This window comes from Ixodes scapularis, unplaced genomic scaffold (genome assembly GCF_016920785.2).
Source record: "Ixodes scapularis isolate PalLabHiFi unplaced genomic scaffold, ASM1692078v2 PGA_scaffold1__304_contigs__length_218370807, whole genome shotgun sequence".
In the NCBI taxonomy this organism is placed as follows: domain Eukaryota; kingdom Metazoa; phylum Arthropoda; class Arachnida; order Ixodida; family Ixodidae; genus Ixodes; species Ixodes scapularis.
The window spans coordinates 26,733,477-26,753,959 of NW_024609846.1; positions in this window are offsets into that span (position 1 = coordinate 26,733,477).

A 20,483-nucleotide genomic window follows, 5' to 3' on the forward strand; every position below is an offset into this window, starting at 1 on the left:
TGACCGTTCGGTTGGATAAAATAAATTAAAGAAATAAGCAATGAACTGTACAAATAATGTATATTTTAAAATAAAAAATAAAGTTTAAAATGGTACTATTTTATGACGCTATAAAAACGGAATCACGTCAACTAATCAAAATAACGAGAGAATAATTTATGAAGCATGCTTCGATATTACATTTTCCACAACTTCCATATTGATATATTACACGTTAAGAATGTTATAAGACCTCAAACGTTTCCTATTCAGTTACGACAAATTGTAATTTCTTTATATAAAGTACAGATGGCGACACGTGTTCAAGAACAGCTTGATGTGGATTTTCCGTCGTGTGCCGCTTGGAGCGCCACGTGAAAGACAGAAAAAGCTTCAGATGTCGGGGTGGCAGATGCTTGGATGCGCGCAGTGAGCAAGCCAGAGAGGTCTGAACAACAAGCGCGAGGCTGCGGGTGCACCACAGCTACTTTTGCTCGCGTTCTACTGTGCGTCGGTACACACGCCCGACGCGATCCAAATGAAATGGGCGCCGTGAAATGCATTCTGCCATTTCAGATTCTGCCACGTACGGGAAAACGTTGAAAACATTTTAATGTTTTTATCACATGCAAAAATCATTTCCGCACTCAAACTATGCTTGTCAGAATGGTTTGAGTATCTTGTGTTTAAAAACCACCTCGGTGGCTTTGAAGTGGCAATAATATTAAAACTAAGAACAGAACATTAAATCATCTCAGTATCTCTGAGCCAACGCGCTGGCCCATGAATCCATATTTGTCGGGTATAAATATCAGCCGAGATGCCCACAATCCGATGGAGGCCAATCTGAGATTTCGGTTGCACGTCAAATGATCTCCAGTTTGTCGAAATAAACCCGCAGTTTCTTTTTTATTGGGTGTGTTAAGTGATTTTTGTTGGGTTGGCTTGTGAAACCCTCAGATCTGTGTATTTGCTTTGCTTTACCTTAGTTCGGAGCACAGCCAACGCTACGGGCTGATGAAACCACTGAAGCAGCTCGAAGAACCCGAGGTCAAGCTGTTCCTTCTCTTTCTGTGCCTATGCGGTCGGGCTAAACTAGAGTCACTAAATAAGCTACGCTTCATACACATCTTGGTGCTTAAAATGATGGTTGTCAGTTATCTGAAGCTTTATTTAAAATCACAGGAAACGCTTTTCCGTCCTCCACGAATGTTTAAACAGTTCGCGACAAGGCAAAGCAATATTACGCGAGCTTCCTGACACCCAAACTAATGCTCAGTAAGTCGCAGTTCTGAATCATGACGATCGGCAGTTGCGTTTGATTCGTGACTGACCATCAAGGTGGTGGCGCCCACAACAATATCGGGGGAAAAAGCGCCGATAGTCTAAGCGTTGCTCATTTGGTTTAGCTCACAAGCTAAACCAAGTGCGGTGAGGGATCGTTGGCCGAGTGTGTTGTGGCACCACAGATCAAAGCACTTGGAGAAATGCTCGAGCGCGAGCTCCGTTCAAAGCACGGAGCTCGCGTTGCAGGACATCTATGGACGAAATCCCCTCGGTGTGTTTGCGTTTGTCTTTCGAATAACCTCAAAGGTGCCAGTGCACGAGGCCCGTGTCTCAAGCGGCCCTTGGAGGCAAGTGAAGGCGCAGCACTAAAAGGACTGGCCCTTGAAAGCCAATGGCGGTGGAGCACCCGCTCGTGGCACGTGTCTTGCGCGTTTCCACAACAATGGTTGGCGGAACTTGTAAAAAAACGCCTTTATCAAGGGGCTTTAGCAAGGACCCTGGGTTCAGTTGGCCATCTGCATCCTACCGTCGTGCGATCGTGTACCACGTATACTGCGTAATGCAAGTTAAAGACCCCGAGCTAATAGTTGTACTGCACTTTTTATAATCTTCAACGGGTAACAATGACGTCCTACGAAACTGATGCTCTCTAAGAAACTAACGACTAGTTTGGAATGGATCGTTACATTGCATTTTTAATGTGTGTTCGCGTGCTCGCGTTTTTTTTGTGTATTCATCTTTGTTTATGCGGCTCTTACTTATGATGAAACAGACTGTAGTTGTCGGACTTCTGGAAAAATGTTATATAACTAAGAAAATGGCCCGTGTACGCAAAAGACAAAGCACACACACGCACGCACACACACACGCACACACACAGGCACACACACACACACACACACACACACACACACACACACACACACACACACACACACACACACACACACACACACACACACACATATATATATATATATATATATATATATATATATATATATATATATATAGGCGCACCTAATAAAAATAATTGGAAGAATAGAAGTGATTATATTTGTGTCTTGAAAGGTTTGAGCGTACCAAAAGCTATAAAAGCGAGCTCGATGCTTTGGATGGTGCGCTTGTTCACTGGTACGAGCATACTGTCCTGAACTACGCGTTCAGGGCAGTATGCTCGTACTTCTCTGTTCCGCTTCGCTCGCAGGATAAAACCAAATGCTTTACTGGTAATGTATTTAGTGAAACAAAACTTACTTTCTGTAAATGTGCTGTGCCCTCAGTTTTCGCGTGATTAAATGCTTGTTTATCATTATTATTTTCGTTTCCCGCTGCGATTCAGTTCGTGCTCTTCTGTGTGCTACATGCACTAAAGACCAAGGTAACCCAGGAGCATTCTATTTCGCAGATTGTAAAAAGAAAAAGAACCTATGCTACCAGCTATGTGTGCCACAATCAAAACAAAATATTCTAAACTTCACATGCGGCCGCTTGCCTGAGTAAACATTGTTGTTCGTCAAGAACAATTGCGATTGTATGAAATCACGTGGGAAAAACTCGTTCTAAGTACGTGACCGTTGGCATGCAGTGAATACTGATAATCGGCGCCGATATGATTGGTAGCTGTTAGCGGGTGGAGATTTTCTATCAGCCTAGAGTTGGAAAGGTTTCCTTCGTTCTCTCGTAAGCAACCAGGAGACAGCTTACACCAAATCTGAGGGTAATAAAGTACTATGAGCATACAAACATAATGGCCCGAGCAGTATATCTGTACATGCTTTAGCTTTTGATGCACCCTTAACTTTCGATACGCTCACCGCTAGTGTAAAATGTAGAGCTGATTCATTCTTAAACAGCGTACCATGTGCGTGCTTGCACAATATTTTATACAACGTCAAACCCTACCCGTTTGACGAAGTGATCTTCTGAAAATTTTAATGGGAAAATGGAGCCCATTTTGTCCCGTTTTCGGTTTCTGGCGCCATAGAGTTCCATGTATTTGAAAACTCCGTCGGCCGCCATTTTCCCTTTCATATTGCCACAGGCAGAGCCGAAAAAGCAACGCTCGGTCACGGACTTCTAGGAGATTCGCGTTCATTCTTGCACCAGACGTAAATTTCGCCCTGCTTTCTTTTTCTCAAAAGTGCAGTTCATCCTCGCCCCGAGCGCGCGACGCTCGAACCTTCTTTGCTGAACTTTCGAGATGGCGACGCACTGTAGAATAGATAAGCAGCTGCCAGCGACCTTGTCGAGTCAGTCTCGCTCTCGCTCTCTGTTCCGCTGCCGAATCGCCGCCTGCTTTTCTGCTGCCTCGACGCTCTCTCTTTACTTTTTTTTTTTGCCACAAGTTTGCCAGTTAAACCTTTATTTTTCAGCTCACTGTTCGTCCTTTCGTCACCTTCATTCGTGTCAATATAAACTTAGCCACATTGAAATATGTCTAACTGGTTGTGAATGGGGCCAGCTGAACATAGAAGACACACAGAGAAAAAATATAACATTCGCACCGCTGGACTAGCAACATTTAATGATGCCTCTTTTTCCTTTTCTGCTAACCCTTGATTCCGGTTTCCTTTTTCTTAACACTTAGATTTTTTAATTCTTTACACTTGATTTACGTTTTCTTTTTTTTTACACTTAATTCGGAATTTCTCTTCCTTAAACGCATTGTCCTTTCTGCCTTCGGAATGTTCTCATCCCTTTTCTTCTGGCTCCCTTAAACGGTCTTCCTTTTCTTCTACCTTTGCCTGGACCTCATGTCACTCCGCAGGAAATTCTTCTCGGACGAAGCCGTTACGGTCAGTTACGGTGTTTTTCTTTTGAATTCATCGGATTAAAACGGTGCTAAACGTAAATCAAGTGTAAAGATTTAAAAAATCTAAATGTAAAGAAAAAGGAAACCGGAATCAAGGATTAGCATAAAAGGAAAAAGAGGCATCATTAAATGTTGCTATAGTCGGATGCAACCTAAGAACAATCTTTTAGCTCCACCCACAAGTGCATTGCGCCCATCTGAAGTGCCTCCGCTGTCGAGAAAGTAGTTCGCTAGCAACGTTGCTTTTTCTTCCTCCAGGAAACCTGTCTTAAACTACTACAATATTTATTTAATTCATTCAGGACATTTAAATAAGTTAGAATACGTTTTTGTCAACGAAATAGCTGTTTAGTAAAGAAAGAAAGAAATTCATGTCCAATGTATCGTCTTCCCAATTCATTTTCTGTCCAAGATACTGTCTAACATACCGTCTAACATACCTCTCAGCAGTGCTAAGCCTCGCGCCCGCTTCGAAATTTTCGTTGGCGATAGCGTCGCTGGATTCTCACGTTGTCGCGCAAAAACTGCTGCAAACGCAAGCCGATACCATCAAGATTTCGTGGCGTTACCTCGGGCACGTAAAACACGGTGCAAAAAAGCAGAATAATTGTCACGAGAAACTATAGCATCGCGTTGCTAAGGCCAGCAGCCATGTTGAGCTTTTTTTTTTTTTTAAAAGGGTCGCGATTGGTCCACAGAATCGTGACGTCATGAAAACAATTGGCTGGCGTTTCTCGGCGTAGGATTACATTTTCCTCTGAGAGGCATTTCCGGTTTTTTCTTAGCTTGCAACCGACTATAGTCCAGCGGTGCGAATGTTATATTTTTTCTCTGTGTGTTTTCTATGTTCAGCTGGCCCGAGCCAGAGCCGTTTATACTGAGAGAGTTTGGCCGATGGGCGGAGCTTGTTGGCCGCTAGAACCAGCGGATTTCGCGATAACACAATATGGCGTTACTTCTTTGTCTTGTTCATTCCTGTGAAATCGCGTAGAGTTCCTATGAGGCAGATCCACAATATGGCGGACGGAAGTAGTCATCCCCCGGTTGTCAGACTACGCTGCTGTGGTTGTCAGACTGCCAAAATCTCCTTAAGAAGGCCAAACTCTCTCAGTATAAACGGCTCTGGCCCGAGCCACTCTATATGGCAGCGTAGCTGCCAGAGTAGCGACGCGACGCAAAATTATCTAGATGCACGACGTCAGATGCGCTGATAGTGATCTCCATTTTGGGCCTGAGAGGTTGCCATGGTAACCGTGCTTCTAGCGACGCCGGGCGGCAACCTTTGTAGTCTAGTTGATATTTTCATTCGTTCATTGAAAAGTGGTATAAGACGCTTGGCATCGCGGTACGGCAAGAACCTCTGAAGGAACGGTGCCTGTTTTTTCTGAAAATTGAGACGATTTGCAGCCCGGGGACTGTCGGGCGACGTGAGCTGCTATATGGTATCGTACGTGCACGGACAAGGCGACAGGTTTTCGGCGCCGCCGGGAAGGCGGCCGCTTCGTGGGACGAACGTACCGTCCTGGTACTTTCGGACTTCGCTCCGATGGAACAAAATTACGCCGGCCACGACAGGACGAATAGCTCGGGACATGACTGCTGCTCGACTGCCCCGAGCGAGTATGTGTTTAGCATCATACTTCTTCAAGGCCCGATCATCCCTTCGAGATGAGATTTTCTCACCAACTGGTGAGGAGCGACGTCGACGGGGTTCAACCAAGAAGGTCGGCATTGTGGTCTTTAGGGAATTGTTGACGCCATTAAAAGAGACGGACGCCGGATATGAGGTGTTTTTGTCGACAGCCCAAATGGTCGTTCGGAAGTTTACCGGCATTCAAAAAGTCAATATTTTTATCTGGTGTAGCACACATATCCGTGTTAAAGGGGCCACGAAATTATTTTTACACTTCTTCTTCCTTACCGGTAATCCTCAACTCGAAAGAGAACTGTGAAATCACGCAGTCGTGACATGCTAGGGCACTGGTGCGATGACCCCAAGCTTTCACCGTGCTTTTTAAGCGCACCGTAGAACTTGGCATTCGCAATTGAATATTAGTTTTTCAGGACACTCATTGGGCCAGGAACTCGAATTCAAATTTCCATGGACGAATTGATTGCTGACGAGCGCATACATCCGAGCGACGCAGTTTTCGTGTCCAATGCGTTAGTTGGGGTCGGCTGACGTCATTTTGGCCTTTGTAGGCATTGTAAAGAGGATATTTAGAACCATACACACATGATGATAACATCATAGCACACTGACATTAAGTAGCACAAAACGGGCCCAGCTACAGAATATAAATATTACACTCGTAAGAAATAAAGACGTCTGTAACTTGTTAATTACAAAGACAAACACACCTCTGAGCATCTAAGTTTAATAGTATGTGTTGATGCATTGTTATATAGCAGGACATTTCATATACGCCACTTGAGCAAACGCCAGTTTTTCACTTGAAAAACAAACCAAAAACCACTGCGATCAAATGCAAGCCATTGCAACGAAAGCAAGTTATATTAAAATCTTCAGAACTGCCAATTCGTAAAATCGGCGATTGGTAAAAAAGGTTAAAGATCGCAGGAGCTCCCTCGCTAAAAATACTGCGATTATTCGGTGACCCAGGGCTGAAACAATTTCCCCAAGGCCCTGCACGCGCCGTATACCTTTCGTTATGATTCTCAGAAATTCAGACTTTCAAAGGAAGCTGGAAAAATGCGAAAATTGTATCCTAAAAGCTACGTGGAGCGCAAGTTTGTCTGCTTCTTTCTGCAGGGGTTGTGGTGACGTCAGAACGCCGAGATCTGAGTGGCTCCGATTGAAGGATAGTCGGTAGACCTAAAAGCAAGCTGCCTTGAGGCCTACTCACCATTCTTCATTTAGATCATATCGGAGCTCGGCGTTCTGACGTCACCACAAACCCTACTAAAAAAAGCAGGCAAACTTTCGCTGCGCATATCGTAAAATTGTTGATTAGTATGCTTGGGAGTTGTATGAATATTTATACAGCGTGTAGTTGGTCAGGCATTTCAAAGTTGCGACGAGTCACACGCTGTAGATAAGCAATTTAGCCAATGCAGTATAACCGCTAGCCTGGGTGTATGTCTTTAACGTGCACCACGCAGTAGTGATACGCAACCGCAAGCCGGTACGATGCTCATCCAGATTGAAACGGGCAGGGGTGGGGATTGAATCCAGGTTCTCTGGTTGATTAGTACAAAATGTAAACATCACAGAAGCTTCCTCGCTAAAAGTTTCTGGTGGTTACCTGGGGCAAAAATAAAATCCCCAAGGGCCAACATGCGACGCATAGATTTCGCATCGATTCTCAGACACTCCAACGTTTAAATAAAGCTAAGAGAATGCGAAAATTGCATGCTAAATGTCTTATCGACCCTCAAACACATCCGGAAACCCGAGCACCGCTAAGGCGATATTACTGATGCTGTCTCACAGGTGCTAATATCCAGAGCGATCTTGCACAGAAAGGGTATAAAGTATCGTTCTTTAAGATCTTCACGTTATACCTACGTCAGAAAGCACGAAGAAGCCCTAAATCGTCGGCAAGCTGCGGCACATCACGACTCCTGCGCACCGAACGAACTCGCATCCAACAGCTCTGGGCGCTGCCATTTTACCGATGACATCACGGCTGATGAGAGGTCACGTGACGAGTCGTCACTCGGTTGCTATGGAAACCGAGCCAGCTCAGCTCGTTGCTATGGTACCGCGTGTGACCAATAGCGGTGAGAGGCGGCACAGGGAAAAGCGTGGCGCTACTCTGGCAGCTGCGCTGCCATATCGAGTGTCTCTAGGTGGCCCCATTCACAAGCAATGAACCAACATGCTCAGCTTCAGCCAATAACAAGGTACATGTATAACTGACCTGTGAAATCTCCGATAACGGTGCACAGGCAATTTTATAGATTTTAACGCGCCGGTGGTTTTGTTGTGCGTGTGTCCATAGAGTTATTATAATGTACGCTAGAGGTTCAAGTGGCGCTAGTGCGCTGACGCAAATTGAAGCAGACAGCAACCAGTCGAAAATTGACTTCCGGTATTGCATTTCTATGGAAAAAAGAGTGCATTTTCTCTCTGCGCTCGGTTATAAAAGCAAATATCCCAAATAATTCGTATATACTATGTAGCTTGGAACATTTCTCAGTCAGGCCGACGAAAGAATTGGTCAGTTACGGCGTTTTTCTTTTGAATTCATCGGATTAAAAACGGTGCTAAAACGGCTTCGTCCATGACATTTAACCCAACCTGGCAGACGTCTGCCGAAATGTTCACTTTCATGTCTTTATATGCACAGTCGGACACTGTTAGCGCGAACGCGGCGTCGGCGATTTTCAGCATGGAGGATATACGTGCCAAACGAACGAAGGACATCTGGAAAATCAAGAGCGGCTGCAAGAACTGCGCAGTAACACTGGATCAGTAACTCGCAATGCATGTACGATCCAAATAAATTGAAGGCCACGTAATCTATTCCGATTTTAAATAAGTAAGTACCGCTTTATTCTTCCTGCCCTGAGCGAATCTGCTTCTTCTACGTTCGAAATATCAGCCGCGCGCTCGATATCTTTGAGAACAAGTGCGCGATAAAAGCTTCCCGGCAGAGAAAACAATACGAAGAGACACCTTTCATAGCCCACGGACTTTATTCTATACGTTTTAAAAGTTTTTATCCGCTCATGCACGACGGGATAATTTTCATGTAGTGACAGGACTGGCATATTATCAATATGCAAGCGTCACCGGAATGCTGGCGAGCCTGAAGACACTCTATATTCGTTTCGATTGAAATTTTAATTTGAATCGCCGCTTGTTTTTACACACCTGCTGCGGAACACACGTTCGGGACTGCAATGTAGCGAAGTTCTATATCGTTCACTGATTAGGAAAAATGCGCTAACTAAAGCAATTACACTTATACAGTGTTAATCAAGGTCACGGTGGAAGAAATACATTTAGGGGGTGACTCTGGCCGCTCTTCCTGCGGGGAGCGAGCGACCAGATCGTGTTCGGAACTAGCCTCGAACAAGGAGTATACCCTGTTTCACCTTATGATGTACCGCAGGAAAGGCTACAAGCGTGAGCTCCTTGCTCTGGGGCACATCCCGGCGGCACAAGCTCTCGTGACTTAAGAGCAGCTGCCAACGCTATGAGCTCGCGCTTCTAGCTTTCGGTGCGGTACAACATAGGGTGAAACGAGTGCAGTTGTTCCGCGCCGCCGCGGAGGGCGCTGAGGTGTGAGCACCGTGGGTAATAATAATAATAATAATAATAACATTTATTTTGGTTCAGGAGAACCGCGGTGCCGCGGTTCTCCTGAACCAAAATTAGTTATAGGGTCTCTCCTCGGCGGCCACGGAGTCGGGGGCGTAGCTTGCTCGCCTTTATCGCGGTGTGATGGTGGTGTCCAGTCAGTGGCTGGCCTTATGTTTTGCTTTGGTGCTGTGTCAATCACCGGTGCCACCATCGTGCACGAAGATAAGCATTAACCCGAAGAAGAAAGACGTGCATCGTTCCCAACTGCAATTCGGGGTACCGGAACTGCGCAGAGCGAGTGTCCTTGTTTAAAGCTCCATCGAATGACGTTCGCCTGTAGCAGTGGCGTCGTGCGATCCCGACGGCCGACCGCAAGTTACTACCTAGTCTCCTCATATCGTTGACCAAGTGAAGACCGAGCTTGACAGTCTAATTTCTGTCGAAGACTGGGAATGCGAAGATGTCTGGACAGAAAAGGCTCATGAAACCAAGGCTGTGGACTGCATGCCATATTATGTAACTGGGTCTTTGAGCGTGAAAATAAAAAAAAGAAAGCTACACGCTGCCCTGCATGCCGATCCGCTTTCAGCATCGACAAGAACACTTCTACTAAAGCAGCACTGACAAACGTGAAGAACAGAGGAGGCCTTACGCACGCCAACAAGAACCTTTTCCAGCTACTGAAGAAAGCGGAACAGTTCTTCGTGCAAAATAAAAGCCACAAGACTGTCTACTAATGGCGAATTCCACTGGGCGTTTTGGAGCGTGCCGGGATCAGTCGACCAGATCCGGATTGGATCACAAGATCCGAACGGGGTCGCGCCACCTACGGATCCCCAGTGGAACATGACCACTGCTTCGGGATCGGCGGATGCCTTCCCGTCATTCAACTGCCCGGGAATCCCCTTTTCGCGGCCGCCGCGGTCGTTTCGAAGACATTTTCGCTACGCGGCGCTAACACGTGTTCGACGCACGAGTGACAGGAATGGCTCAGGCGCTTCTAGCAAAGATTGCCGGAATGCCCGTAGCGCGGCAAATACCTTCTCTTCTCCTTCCTGGAAAACGAACCGGCTGTCGAGCCAATGGGTAAGCAAGCCGCCATTACGAATTCTTCTGATGTCGAGACAATCTAGGAGCCCAGCCCGCCACGTGCTTCTTCTTCTTCTGAGGCGAGATGCCCCACGAGAAACGAAGTCACGTGTGTGCGCCGAGGGCTGGCCCGGCTGGCTTCCGGTTGAATCCGCCGAAATCGTGGGAGCGACTTTTCTCGTGGCGAATTCCACGGGTCGTTTTGGAGCGCGCCGGGATCGACTTTTCCGGAGCGAGCCTATTTCACTGGGCGATCGGGATCGAGACGAACGTGTTCCACTGGTCGTTTTGGATTACCTCCCTCTCCAGATCTCGATCTGGATCCGAGAAAGTCGCTCCCCCGATTTTGGCGGATTCAACCGGAAGCCAGCCGGGTCAGCCCTCGGCGCACACACGTGACTTCCTTTCTCGCGGGCATCTCGCCTGATCTCGCCTCAGAAGAAATGGTAATGGCCGCTTGCTTACCCCTTGGCTCGACAGCCGGTTCGTTTTCCAGGAAGGAGAAGAGAAGAGAAGGGTTTTGCCGCGCTACGGGCATTCCGGCAATCTTTGCTAGACGCTCCTGGGCCATTCCTGCCGCTCGTGCGTCGAACACGTATTAGCGCCGCGATTGCGAAAACGAATTGGAACTTGGAACCAGCTGCTACCAGACACCTGATTTGTTTCAAAAATACCCAGGACGTTTTGGGGCAATGAATCATCACATAGCAGGCGGTAGGCAACTAGACAGCGTTGAAAAATATTTATTCCACCGATTCTTATGAAGGCCGATGGTGTCGGTGTCGCAGTTTTGAAGCACTGTCAGTTCAGCTTAACACCACGTTACAAAAGACGGTTTGGGGTACTGCCGGTGCTAACGCAATTTCACAGTAGAAATAGGAATTGCATGAAAGAACCGGACAGAAACACTTCATACGGTGGCATAAATGCCGAACATATATCAGCGATGTCACTTTCCTCGGTTAGGGCTATCTGCTTTGTCAACGAATGATGAACATCTCGGTAAAATAAAGAGCGAAAAATACTCCCCGTGTCAAGTTTTCTAATTACAGCCACTGGTTGATGTCGTACCGTGGTAATTCCCGGCCCTTCGAACGCACTAGCACTTTGTAGAGTCACATTTCCAGCGATTCCGCGCCGCACACGAACGAAGGTAAACAATCAAGATGGCGGAGTGTTCCCCGTATTGTCCTCGCCGTCAGTGCGGTGTGACAGCGTTGTCGGATAACAAATCGGGCAACACTGTTGCCGGGCGGCAGCAATATGTTGCCCGACTGTTGTTGCCGCGATGTGACAGGGTCGCCGGCAACACGACTTCCCCGTGTTGCCGGATAGAGTTGTCCATCTGTCCCCTCAGTGTGACAGGGTCTTTACCCCTTGGCTCGACAGCCGGTTCGTCTTTTAGGAAGGAGAAGAGAAGGTTTTGGGGCCGCGCTACAGGCATTCCGGCACTCTTTGCTAGAAGCTCCTGAGCCATTCCTGCCCCTCGTGCATCGAACACGTGTTAGCGCCGTGATTGCGAAAACGTGTTCGAAACGACCGCGGCGGCCGCGGAAAGGGGATTCCCCGGCAGTTGAATGACATGAAGGCAAATGCCGATCCCGGAGCAGTGGTCATGTTTCACGGGGAATCCATCGCCGGCGCGACCCCGTTCGGATTGTGAGCTCCATTCCGGATCTGGTGAACTGATCCCGGCGCACTCCAAAACACCCAGTGGAATTCGCCATCTGATCCAGATCGAGATGTGGAGCGGGAGCTAATCCAAAACGACCAGTGAAACATGTCGGTCTCAATCCCGATCGTCCAGTGAAATAGGCTCGCTCCAGAAAAGTCGATCCCGGCGCGCTCCAAAACGACCAGGGGAATTCGCCATAAGACACAATCGACAGTGTTAGGGGGATCGGTGGCCGAGAGAAGAAAGAAGAAGACGCCGGTTTCGAACGGACGTATTTTCATGTTCTCCAGTGAAAATCGACAATCGGCCTCAGGCTGAGGAAACCCTTCTACTTCAGGTCTAACCGTTAATAACGACATTCAAAGGATGTACCCGGACAACTCAACGACAGTACCCGTAGGCCCAGGGGACGCCCGGGCGCAGGCGGCAAGCCAAGATGAGTACAGGATTCTCCTTCCTCGTTTCCCACCGGGAGCTTTATGCCTCAACTCCGTCTTTCTCCATGCTGACCTTACAGGCCGGCCCTACCGTGCGATAGACTTTCGCGATGGTCTGAAAGATGTAATCGATTTGAGTGAAGTGCTGTCCCTGGGGCAGTTCCAGATGAGCCATTTTTGGATGGCAACGCTCGGAAGCCCCGCAGCCGCGGAAGGCTGAAAGAGGTGAAAGAACTGAACGTGAAAGGAAAGAAATGTCTCATAATAGATCCGAATTCTAAAGATGTAAAGATCAAGCTTCTCTGGCTGCCACTGTATTTAGAAGATAAGAAGATCGCTGAGGCGTTGGCGCCCTGTGGAACTGTGCGGAGCTTGACGCGAGAAAAGTGGCGAGTTCCAGGGATGGAGAACATGGAAACAATGAACAAAGAAGTCTGCCTGACCCTACACGACACAGCGACAACGGAAAATGTGCCTCATCTGCTCAAAGTCGCCGGTTCCCAGTGTCTTGTGGTCATGACCGGACGGCCACCCTTGTGTCTACGATGCAAAAAGGTCGGCCACATCCGTAGACAGTGTCGTACTCCAAAGTGTGCACGTTGCAACAGATTTGGTCATGAAAGTGACGAGTGCTACTCTAGCTATGCAACCGTGCTACGAGGTCCTTTGATCAAACCAGACGCCCATTCGGAACTATTGATTGACATCACCGAAGTGGTAGACGCTAGCGGTGAGGTTCTTTCTTCACAAGAGAGGACTAAAGACCCCGTGCCTCCGAGTTCTGATGACAGCAAAGCCACAACTGACAAAAGACTTTCTAAAAGTCAAGCCAGCGCGACCACGCAAGCAGTTGTAACACCTTGCCAGGAGACCAATCAGGAAGACACCCAGGAAACGTCGAAAGCACCTGGGCAGATAGCAGATACAACGAAAGACCACAAGTCATCGGATCGCAAAGAGGAGCCCCCAACCGAAATGGACACAACAGTCAGCACTAAGGACGCTAATGACAGCGAGCGAAAAAAAGAGGTGCCGCCTGGCACCGTCGCGAGCAAGCGAAAGTCCACCCTTTCACGCTAGACATTCATGTATAAGCAAAACCCTCCCCCTCTCTTCTTTCTCCTCCTCCCACTCCCCCTCACCTTCCCCTAGTAGATGGCCCTCGTTTTGCGACTTTAAATGTAAGGGGTTTTAATTCTAAAAAAAAAACAGTATCATTTAAAACGCTTAATTGAAGATAAAGAAGTCGATTTTCTGGCTATCCAGGAAACAAAGCTTTCGACTGATGAGCAGGTAGAACGTGCCTTACAATATTTTCTGCAAGACTACGAAGTATGCGTGAGCCATGCTGTTGGTCTGTCTGGTGGCTGTTTATTGTTCATTAGAATGTCTTTTCACCTGTCTGAATTAATGGTCACAACAGACCTTTGTGGCCGCTTCATTTTGTGCGATTTTCGAGTTTTTGACACAAGGTGGAGAGTCATATGTGTTTATGCGCCAAATGACGTTGCTAACAGAGTAACGTTTTTTCACCATCTCCGGCCTTATTTAATTTGTGATAGGATGTTGGTTCTTCTAGGAGATTTCAACTGTGTTTGCGATGAAGCTGACAGAGCTCCAACTAAAGCGCGAATCGACAAGAGCACAAGGCTGCTGCTAGATTTAGTTGATGAAAGCAATCTTTTCGATGCTGCTACAGTTCAGCTTGGCGGAAAGCAGCTTCCATACACACATTTTCAAAATTCATCTCACGCAAGGCTAGATAGAATTTACTGCTCCGCAGAACTGATTGAAAATTTAAATGGTTACGCGGTAGACCCAGTTTTTTTTACAGATCACTGCATGGTATCACTAACTGTTGGTCATAAACGCAGAAATAAAAATATAAACTGGAAGCTATGGAAGCTTAATAACCAACTGCTAAAAGATGAAACGTTTCTGGCTAGTACGACCGATCTGCTTCAGCAGATAGGACACACAACTGAACATATATTTGTTAAATGGGAGCGTTTCAAGCAAGAACTCAAACAGCTGGCAATTGAGAGAGGTAGTATTATAAAATTTCAGAAGTCCGAGGCAGAAAAGACGCTGCAGCATAATTTACGCGTCTTGGTTGAGCTTGAATGCAAATATCCTGATCAAGGTTTAGAAGATATAACTCGCATAAAAGCTGAATTAGATCAATTTTATAACGAACGTTACCAGGGCGCGGTTGTGCGCACGCGTGCTGAAAAATATTTCTTGGGAGAACAGCCAACAAGAAAGGCGATGGGGGAGGAAAAAAGGTACGCGATGTCGAAAGAAATACATGAAATAGAACAAAATAGCGTGCTTATCCAAGATAAAGAGATTATAGCGAATGCGTTTTGTGAACATTACAAGGAGGTCTTTGGCAATAATGCAACATCGAAAGAAAATGAACATCTGAAAGAACTGGTATCTCTACTGCCCCAGTTAGATCAACAGTGCACAAAAGAGCTGGAGGAACCTTTCAGCATGACTGAAATAGAAAAGGTCGTAGATGCCCTTCCAAATAAAAAAACACCAGGTCCAGATGGCATTACTGCAGAATTTTATAAATTGCGTAAAAATATCTTATGTCCCATCTTACTAGGGATTTTTCAAGAGGCCTATGAAACTAATTCTCTTCCACCTTCATTTCTGCGTACACATACTATTCTCATTCCAAAGACTGATGACAAGCAGAAACTCTTACATGTAACCGGCTATAGACCAATCACGTTATGCAATGTAGATTACAAAATATTCGCGAAATTGTTAACAAATAGATTACAACGTGTCATTTGCGAACTAGTTGGGAATCACCAGACATGTGGCATTCGTGGTAGAGCCATCCAGACAAATGTTCACATTGCGAGGAGTGTATTGGAATGTGTAACCGACAGCAGTAGTCAAGTTGCAATACTTCAGATTGATCTCGCGAAAGCATTTGACCGTGTTTGTCATAACGTGCTTTTTACAATTCTTTCATATGTTGGCGTTGGAAATATGATATTTCAAGGTGTTAAAATGTCTTACAGTAACTGCTACACGAGCTTAGTCATAAACAATAACGTCACACCGAACATTCCAGTCCGTTCTCCGGTTCGGCAAGGCTGTCCTTTGTCCCCCTTGCTTTTTACATTATACCTTGAACCCTTGTGCCAAAGTATAAAGAGAAGTGAGCAAGTACAGGGCTACATTCTGTGCAAAACAGAAATTAAAGTCCAGGCTTACGCAGATGATGTAGCCTATTTCTGCAGGGACAAGAAAAGCGTGACCCACGCTATAGACCTCACACTCCGCTTTTGCGGAGCTACTGGAGCCTCACTAAATATCGAAAAGTGCAGAGGAGTCTGGCATGGTGCTTGGGCCACAACACCAGAGCAATATGAAGGCATTCAGTGGAGTTGCACTCCTTGCAATTACCTGGGAGCGCCCTTGAGACACTTCAAGAACAGCACATTCTATTGGTCCCAAGTTGCGACTGCCATAGAAAGGAGAGCCAAGAGTTGGTCTCACAGGAATTTGTCAATCTTTGCACGATCGACAGTTTGTAACGTATTTCTAGCGGCCAAGCTCTGGTATGTCCTGCAGGTCCTTCAATGTGCACGGACTAATATTCAAAAGTTGCACAGATTGTTTGCCGTTTTCGTTTGGAAGTCCTCTCGGAACCTATGCGCCGCGACAACTTTGTTTCGTCGTGTGTCTGACGGTGGACTTGGCCTTCCTCATTTTTTCATACGCCAATTGGTTTCACGATTTCTTTTTCTTAGAGACCAAGAACATTCCTTCCTTCGAGAAGTCATACAAAATAGACTGGCATTCTCTCTTCCAGATTTTATTGTATCTTCCGCCGGAAGCCTAACATGTGTGCTGATAGCGTACCTGAAAGAAGTAGTTGATGCCTTTAATTTTTTGTCTGTAAGATTTTCAAGAGATTATCTAACGACTATAACACGAAAGAAGTTAACAAGAGACCTAGTAGGTGTCATCTTTCCGGCGCCAATGTATCGCATTATGTTTGATAATAACCCCGGCCAAGATGTACTACGTCGGGTAAAGAAAATGTGCATTCCCGCTGCGGCTAAAACCTTTTTTTTAAACTGCATTGCTCCGTATTGCCAACCAAAGTGTGGTTACAAGAAAAGGGACTATTCGTACCATGGTCAGAAAACTGTACCCTGTGTAAAACACCTGAAACAGTAGAGCACGCTTTTATCCACTGCTGGGATGCAGTGTTCTTTTGGGATGTTTTGCAGCGCACTCTAAAGAAAGACATTGATATTACAAGTTACACGAGTCGTTTCTTAACTGTTTCACCTGGGGATACCTTTCCTTATGACCTTGTAATTCTTCTGTCTTTGTACAGCATGTGGAAATCCCGTCTTGATGTTAGAAACGAAAACGTCCACCCAAAAACTGTACGCTTGCATTTCATCGACCTTGTAATCCGTGTCAAAAGTGTGTATGATACCCTGTCAGACGCACCCGACTGGCTACCATTGTTTACTAACCTGCGATACATCAAAGAGTTTTGAAGTATGAGTGAACAGGGGGCTAAGCTCGGCGCGGCGAGATCGAGGCGAGTTCTCCGCCAAACTCGCCGACCGCCGCGATTGGTCGGCGCCGTGCATGACGACACGCGCCGACACTCCCTAGATCGTGACGTTAAACGGAGGGTTTGAGGCAGTCGGAGAGTGGCATATTCGGAACTCGCGGCGAGATGCGGTGACGTCATTGTGACGTGGCAGAAGCCGCCGAGGATGGGAAAAGCTTGCTGGTTCCGACCTAGGCGAGTTTGGGCGAGTTGGGCGCGAGATCAGGGAAAAGCGTCCAAAATGGCAGCGTTTTCGTTCGTGTTTTGCCGTCGGCATAAGTATTTAAACCACGCCAATGTGTTGGACATGGACGACGTTAATTTTCAACAACACTATCGCCTCTCGAAAGACGCGGTAAGGTGGCTGTGCGATGAACTGCGTGGCGAACCGGGCTTGAGGCGATGGAGCCGTGAATGAACCGTCGCCCCCGTCGTGAATCCTACATCCAAATACTACAAAGTGAATCCTAGAAAGAAATGTGTTTTTACGGCAATCTGCAACCAGGAACGCAATTTACCATTACCTACAGGCTTTTACAATTATTTTGATGGGTTGCTGTGCTGCGTAGATGCAAGATAAACGCACTTGATAAAATTCAAAATAAAACAGATGATAGAAGAAAAGCAATATACATAAATGGCGCAGACTAACAACTGTGTAATTTCTTTCTCATCTTTTTTCTTCCACACCGTATTTTGACAAACAAATTGGCCGTTAGTTGTTGAAACAGCAGGAGAACATGCCAGAACATTGCGACATTGTCACCTACTGTAGATAAGCAATTTAGCCAGTGTAGTATGACTGCTAGCCTAGGGTCTTTAACGTGCACCAAGTAGCAGTGATACACGACCGCATGCCGGTACGATGCTCATCAACATCGAAAAGGGCAGGGGTGGGGGTGAATCAACGATCCTGGGTTCTGCAGCGCGAGCTTTCGCTCCACGTGCACCCTATTCTGAAAAAAAAAATATTGTGGCTGTGTGGCGGTGTGATGAGATGAGGAAGAAATTACACAGTTGTTAGTCTGCGCCATTCCTGTATGTTGTTTTTCGTCTATACTCTGCTTTAGTTTATATCTTTATCGAGAGCGTTTTTCTTGCATCTACGTGGCGCAGCAAACTATCAGGATGTCTAGTCAACTAGCCCACATCCAAGCAATGTTTGTATAATTACATCCCTGCTGTTACCTATTCTTATTTGTCATTTACGATTTAAATAAAAAAAAATTGGGCTGTATATATGTTTGTACTGCCTAAAACTTGGTCTGCCTCGACGGAGAAGATTCTCCCAGCTGTAGATGAGAAATTTAGCCATGCAGTGCCGTACAACCGCTAGCCTGGGGTCTTAACGTCCATCCCGCAGTAGTGTTACACGACTGCACGCCGGTACGATGCTCATCAACATCGAAACGGGCAAGGGTGGGGATTGAACCCAGCATCCTGGGTTCTGCAACGGACCTTTCGCTCGACGTGCTCCGAGCTGGTGTGCGCTAGCCCAGCCGGCCACCGATCCCCCGATTCAAATAAAATAAGAACACTTCACTGCGGAGCGTAGGGAAAAATCGGAGCTACGCTGGGGAACTCGCCGCCGCCGGGGGGGTCGGAAATGTAAGAGGGGAGTGGGAAACTCGCCGGGGAAGAGTCAAAAGAAGCTCCTCCCCTCCCTCGTGACGTGTCATCGGAGAGATTCCCGCCGGAGGCGAGCTTAGCCCCCCAGTGCACAAATTGAACGTTAAATAGGCACTTTGGTTTTGTCGTATTTTTTCCATGCAATAAAGAAAAAAAAAAGGATCGGTGGCCGAGTGGTCTAGCGCACAACAGCTCGGAGCACGTGGAGCGAAAGCTCGCGCTGCAGAACCAAGGGATCCTGAGTTCGAGCCCCACCCCTGCCCGTTTCGATCTGGAAGAGCATCGTACCGGCGTGCGGTCGTGTATCACTACTGCGTGATGCACGTTAAAGACCCCAGGCTAGCGGCTGTACCGCACTGGCTAAATTTCTCATCTACAGCTGGGAGACTCGTCGCCCCTGTGAGGCAGACCAAGTTCTAGGCTGTATAAACACACACACAACCCAATTTTTTAATCGGCAGTGTTCTTGACACATGCACAATAACGTTTCCATGCGCTGAACACAAAAAAGAAGCAATTGCCCAGTTGCTCCACTACTACTTCAGCATGCGATGCGACTACACTGTAAGCATATTACGATGAGAAGGAACAAACAAGCTCAAGAGATAAAGAAGTCAGCAAAGCAGCGCTCGTCTTAGTTTAAGGGCATGGGCGAGAAACACAGGATGTAGGAGATGGCGTTCTTTGGTGGTATGCAGTGAATTCAGCTTTTATGTACATTTTAAAGCCAAAATATTTGTCAGGTATATTTTTTACCTGTAAGACGGGGTGGACACCATATTGTGCGAGTATGAATGAAAAGTGATTTATGTCCTAAAACCACTACTATTGTTTGACTTTCAGTCACTGTGTCATCATGGCAGTCAGTATGTCATCATCCTGTCTCATCGTTTCAGTCATTATGTCATGATAAATAGGAATTGTTTCTGCTCACAAGGTTTGTATGTTCCACAGTACAAGTTGACATTGTATGTATAAAGCATTTGTAATGCTAAAACCTTTATGCGCATGTAAAGAATTATTTAGGCCCCACTATGTAACATTATTCGATTGTTTTTTCTCAATAAGGCAGGAGCAGGGTGGAAAAGATCACCCGACCTCATATAAAGCCACGCAATGTGTGTAAACAATTTATGGAACTGTTACCAAACATGTTGTTTGACAAAACATTCGAGCATGACCCAGGTGTCTACTCTAAATTAGTCTAAATTATTGAAGGCCCAATAGATTATGCCGGGAAGTTTTATATTTATATGAGTATTTTTGTCACGTTGAGTAATCATCAAAATGTTCTTCGTTGAAAAAAAAAAAAAAAACAGGAACGGCACGGGGGAAAGACAATCACTGCCAGTGCGCCAACATAAATCCATCATTTCACTACACAGTGCACCGGGACCGAGTAAAGAATGCATAATTTTCTTCACAAGCCCCTCTATGCGGAGGGCAAGTTCGTCTGCTCCTTGCGCAGTTGGTAGCGGTGACGTCAGAACGCCGAGCCTTGATTGGCTGATCGCGACCCCCTATCTGAGCGTCGTCTGCTCGCAACGTCGTCTGCGTTTGTCTTACCTTTCCTGCGACTTTCGAAAGTGCAGAAGCCAGGTTCACAAAACGATCTTACGCCAAATATATGCGTGAGACAAAATTTGAGAACAAATTCGTATTCAGGGAACGAAATTTTGGAAGTTTTGCGCAGGTTACGA